We start from the raw sequence: 6,000 nt of genomic DNA, 5'->3' as shown, positions 1-6,000 counted from the left end.
TTCTTGGACTTTGAATGGATCTTTTGCCCATGCATGTTTGCACGGGCATGGAACCATCAGGACTGGGATTTCATCTTACTCTACTACAGACTAACCCATTAACTTGTTACTGTTGTGTGGATGCTGGCAAAAGAGATGAGATTCCTGTGTCAGAGAAAAAGGACTTTATTATTGCTGCTCACACAGCAAACAGAGCGGGCATCAGCCTGTTTTGCACTTGTTCCCTCTGCCCCCCAAGTCCTGCAGAGGTGATGCAGAGGAGCTGAGATAGATGCTACACACACAGAGGGTTTGCGTTGCAGCTGAGGAGCACTGAGCTTGGAGGCCCATTGCTTTTGTAGCATGCAGTAAGCAAGCCTGCTGTTCATCCCAGAGGGAGACAGTAGCTCATTCCTCAAGGCTGCTCACTACAAATATAAATCTTACAAATAGTTTGGAGGAAAAGAGTGCCCAAGCTTTGCATTCTTGGCACACCCAGCAAGACCTGTGGGAGCGTGAGAAATCCACAGAGGATGATCGTCTTTTCCTAATGGAAACATGAAGCATTGATCATCTGGAAAATATTGGTTCACTGAGTTATGTGGATCCTCCAAATGTTGACACATTTCTTTGCACAACATCAAAAAAATACATTTATTTTTATGTATTTATTTATGTATTTACTTTTTTTTTTTTTTGAGATGGAGTCTCACTCTGTCACCCAGGCTGGAGTGCAGTGGTGTGATCTCGGCTCACTGCAACCTCCGCCTCCTGGTTTCAAGTGATTCTTCTGCCTCAGCCTCCCGAGTAGCTGGGACTACAGGTTAGCACCACCACACCCGGCTAATTTTTGTATTTTTAGTAGAGATGGGGTTTCACCATGTTGGCCAGGCTGGTCTCGAACTCCTGACCTCAGCTGATCCACCTGCCTCGGCCTCCCAAAAGCGACTTTTCTTGACATTGGGAGTGTAGAGCAGTAAGGAACACAGAGCTGGCACACTGGGGATCCACTGCCTTGATCTGAATTAGTTTTACCCACGGTCATTTTGTACCTTTTACACTAAATGTCAACACGATGAAAAGGGCAAATAATGTCTTAATAGTCACATGAAAATACTTTTACTTCACAGTCCTCTGAATAAGTCATGGGAGCCCTAGGGTCCTGCAGACCACAAGGGAAGAACTATTGATTTTCACTTTGGATACTCCGGTTTCTGTTTGCACCCTTGCCCCAGGCCCTGTGAACTCCACGGAAGGATCTTCCAGGGATACAGACAACAAGAGAACAAAATATTTGTTTGTCTTCAAGGACTTCAGGGTCTTTAGCATGTTCAAAACCACAGATGCCTTCAGGGACCAAGAGGCGGAGAGATGGGAGGAGCGGCTGGGTGGGGCCCAGGCAGAGCGGAGGACACAAGTGTGGATTTGTGCGCAGCCGCTGCTCCCTGCAGCCAGCCGTGGCCAAGTGGACATTCGGACCCAGAGCGGCCAGATCTTGTAATTTCCAAGAAAGCCAGAAACCCAGATTTTTATACAAACTTTCTGAAATGTTGAAAGTTGGCAACTAATTATCTTTTTTTTTTTTTTTTCTTTGAGTCGGAGTCTCATTCCCTCGACCAGGCTGGAGTGCAGTGGTGCGATCTCGGCTCACTGCAACCTCCGCCTCCCGGGTTCACGCCATTCTCCTGCCTCAGCCTCCCGGGTAGCTGAGACTACAGGCGCCTGCCAACATGCCCAGCTAATTTTTTTGTATTTTTAGCAGAGATGGGGTTTCACCGTGTTAGCCAGGATGGTCTCGATCTCCTGAACTCGTGATCCGCCTATCTCGGCCTCCCTAAGTGCTGGGATTACAGGCATGAGCCACTGCGCCCGGCTGGCAGCTATTTATCCTAACAAAACAAACCTGTGAGGCTAAACAGAAGACCCCCGGGCTGGGTTCAGGCTATGGGTGCCAGTGTGCAGCCTCTGGTCTCGAGGGAGAGCCAGACACATACATCATTACAACATGAGCTGATGTGGGGCTACAAGGTGCCCTGGGAGCAGAGAGAAAGAAGGGCCTGATAATCACAGCTTCCCTTTCCTGAGAACTTGCAGGTACCAAGGGATCTACACACCATGGCTTCACGTAATCCACTTGGCAATCTCACGAGGTAGGAACCATCATGACCCGCTATTTTATAGATGAGAAAACTGAGACTTAAGGTGCGTCTGTAACCGGCCAGGCCGCAGCTCTCCCCTCGCTTCCCACAGCTCTCCCCTCACTTCCACCTCTCTGTCCCTCTGGGTTTCTTGCTGCACTCACAGCAAGCAGGCTTCTGCCTCAGGGCCTTGGCATGTGCTGTCTCCTTCTGTCTGGATGGTTCTTTCCCCAGAAGAGCTTCCTCCTCCACTGCATTCAGGCAGCCACTGAAAACCACCTTCTCACAGAGCCCTTCCCTAACTCCCTGTCCCATGATAATCACACACACACACACGCACACACTGTACACCCTCACCCTGCTTTATTTCCTTCTGTGTATAATTTCCAGAAATTACTTGATTCCTGTTCCTGTTTATTTTCTATCTGCCGTCTCTGCCAGTGCCGTCCCCACTAGAATGCAGCTCCCTGCGTGAGGTCGCCTGGCACCTAGGACAGCGCTGGGCCCCGTGAGTGCTCCCTAACTGTGCCGCCTGGATGGAGGGAGAACTACCGCTGGGCTCAAGACGCAGGAACACGAGGCACACACAGTCATGACTCATCAGACCCTTGCAATTTACTTCAAAAGAGTCTAATGACAACGAAATGTAAAACGCTATGAGAAATTGGCACAGGGAGGGAGAAGTGAGCTGAATGTGAGATCGGAACAGGCCCCGTCTAGGGGGATGTGGTGCTTGGGCTCCAGAACCCTCCGGGGTCTTTCCCGCAGGCACAGCCATGCAAGGAGAGCTCACCTTGGCCGGCCAGAAGCACGTTACCTACTCAATTCTTCATGCACAAACAGTAGTGACAGACTCACAATATGAAATCGACTGACAACCCAATTTCAAAAATAACTTACGGGAGCCTTCCCAAAAGAAGATAGCAAGTGGCAGATACATGTATGAAAAGGGGCTCAACCTCCCTATTCATCGGGGAAATTCAAATGAAAACCACACTGAGATACTGCAGTGCTCCAGCAGAATGGCTAAAATTAAAGACTGGCTGTACACCGTGTGGGTGTAGATGTGGGGCAGTTAGGACCCCCGTGCACGGTTGGTGGGCATATAAATTGGTACCACCACTGCACAGAAATGCTTGGAAATCCCTCCTCTTCCCTAACATATGTTGGTCCTTTGACCCACATGTTTCTCTCTTGTTCTATATTGAAGAGAAATGAGTGTGTATATTACAGAAACACCAGGGGTTTGTCTAGGTGCTGCTGCTCGACACACAAAAAGCCAGTCACTGAGACAAGGAGCATTGCCAGAGAAGAAGCTTTAATCCGTGCTGCAGCCCAGGAGATGGGAGACAGTCTCAGCCCACCCCCTGACCCGCGAAAATCAGGGGTTTATCTAGCAGAGAAGAAATGTAACCATGTGTGAAAACACGAATCAGGGAGGGGCGAGGAAGAGGAGTCGGTCACCAGAAAGCAGGTGGTGGGTTAGGCAATTTCCAGGCGGGAGGGTGTGGGGGTCTCCTAAGTTTCCTTGATTCTGTCTGGGAGGCGGGGAGGGTGTGGTGGCCTTGGGAGCTGTTTTGATTCTATCTGGGAGGCCTGATAGGTGGTTTCTTGGGAAAGGAACTCAGATAAGACAAGGAGCATCTTATCTTGTGAGACTGAGAGGATCATTTCTATGTTTATTCAAAGAAACCATAAACATCAGTTCTATGGGACAACTGAGCCGGTTTCACTTCTTTCCCATAACGAACACATTGAAGAATGTTCATCATAACTTTATTCCTAATAGTCAAAACCCCAAACACTTATCAGTAAATGAGTAAGTGAACTGTGGCCTGTGCATATGAAGGAGAACGACACACACAGCAGAGAACAATCTCAACAGACACAAAAGGGAATGTACTGAATGATTCCTTTTATATAAAGGACAAGAGTAGGCAAAACTGTTATGTGGAAATGAGAACAATGGTCACCTCCTAGGGCAGAGGAGTGTACAGACCAGGATGGCAGAGGAGGGGCTGTCTTGAAATGCTCCTGGGACTTTGTTTTCCTCAGCTCTGATCAGATGACAGCCTGGGAGACACTGCCTTTGAATGAAGAGTTGATGACTTTCCAGCGTGGGGAAGCACCAGGTCAATCCCGAGGCAGAAGGAGCAAGGGGAGGGCCCAGGCCGGGCTTTCACTGGGGTCTCTGTGGGAAGGAATGGACGAGAGTGGAGGTGAGTTTGAGCAAGCTTCGGGTGGGCCCGTTTGCCTAATGTTGGCAGGCCCAGAGCTATGGGGTGGTCCCTAGTCATCCAGTACCATGCTCTGGAGTGAGATGGGGCAGGGAGAATATTCCCTGGGTGTGTGAGAGTTGGATAAAGGGTGTGGTGGGGGCAGGGGCTTCCGACTGCTGGTTTGCATAGGGAGGTGTGTCCTGTCTCCAGAACTAGCCAGCCCTGGGAGGGGCAGTTCCTTCCCCGCCAGCAAAGCCTCCTGCGATGCCAAAGCGCCATAGAACACAGAAACTGGAAAGCGTGGTTAATCCAGGAGCCGCACGAGGACTGATGCCTTCCATATCGGTGTCCTGTTTGTGCTCTGCCGTATTCTACCTCCTCTTTTAAAATGCAAATAGAGAATCCAATATGAAGAACTAATGCAAAGGAACTCTTTTTGTTGTTGTTGTTTGTTTGAGACAGTCTCGCTTGGTTGCCCAGGCTGTAGTGCAATGGTGCTATCTCAGCTCACCGCAACCTCTGTCTCCCAGGGTCAAGCGATTCTTCTGCCTCAGGCTCCCGAGTAGCTGGGACTACAGGCACGTGCCACCATGCCTGGCTGATTTTTGTATTTTTAGTAGAGACGGGTTTCACCATTTTGACCAGGCTAGTCTCGAACTCCTGACTTTGTGATCTGCCCGCCTCGGCCTCTCAAAGTGCTGGGATTACAGGCGTGAGTCACTGCGCCTGGCCGCAAAGGAACTCCTTAGCGCTCATCAACCACCCCTCTGCCCCTCGCTGTCTTTCTTTTTTTTTTTTTTTTGAGAGGAAGTCTCGCTGTGTCGCCCAGGCTAGAATGCAGTGGCACCATCTTGGCTCTCTGCAAGCTCTGCCTCCCGGGATCATGCCATTCTCCTGCCTCAGCCTCCCTAGTAGCTGGGACTACAGGCGCCTGCCACCATGCCTGGCTAATGTTTTCTATTTTTAGTAGAGACGGGATTTCACTGTGTTAACCAGGATGGTCTCCATCTTCTGACCTTGTGATCCACCCGCCTTGGCCTCCCAAAGTGCTGGGATTACAGGCGTGAGTCACCGCGCTCGGCCTCGCTGTCTTTCTGGTATGAGCATCCACCTCCTGCTCCCTCCCTGAGTCCGGGCCCTGGGCTCCAGGCATGGTCCATCCCTGTGGCCTCAAGGCACTGGGCACATCCATGCCAGTTTTAGTGTCTGTAACTACACAGACATGCAGCTGTGAGCTGAGAATTTAACAGACTGTCCCTCTGAGTTTCTATTTCTCCTCCACTTTCCTGTAGCAAAGCAAAAGAGGGAAAATGCATCCCAGGTGCCGCCAGCTGCCACTGTTTTTCTTTGTGTGGTGTGTGTGACTGAGTCTTACTTTGTTGCCCAGCCTGGAGTAAAGTGGCGTGATCCCAGCTCGCTGCAACCTCCGCCTCCCGGGTTCAAGTGATTCTCCTGCCTCAGCCTCCTGAGTAGCTGGGATTACAGGCACATGCCACTACATCTGGCTAAGTTTTGTATTTTGAGTAGAGACGGGGTTTCACCATGTTGGCCAGGCTGGTGTCGAACTCCTGACCTCAAGTCATCCACCTGCCTCAGTCTCCCAAAGTGTTGAGATTACAGGTGTGAGCCACTGTGCCTGCCCTGCTGCCATGCTTTCAAGCCAC

The sequence above is a fragment of the Pongo pygmaeus genome, chromosome 4, assembly GCF_028885625.2.
Source record: "Pongo pygmaeus isolate AG05252 chromosome 4, NHGRI_mPonPyg2-v2.0_pri, whole genome shotgun sequence".
NCBI lineage: Eukaryota > Metazoa > Chordata > Mammalia > Primates > Hominidae > Pongo > Pongo pygmaeus.
Note: the sequence above shows the minus strand (reverse complement) of the source record.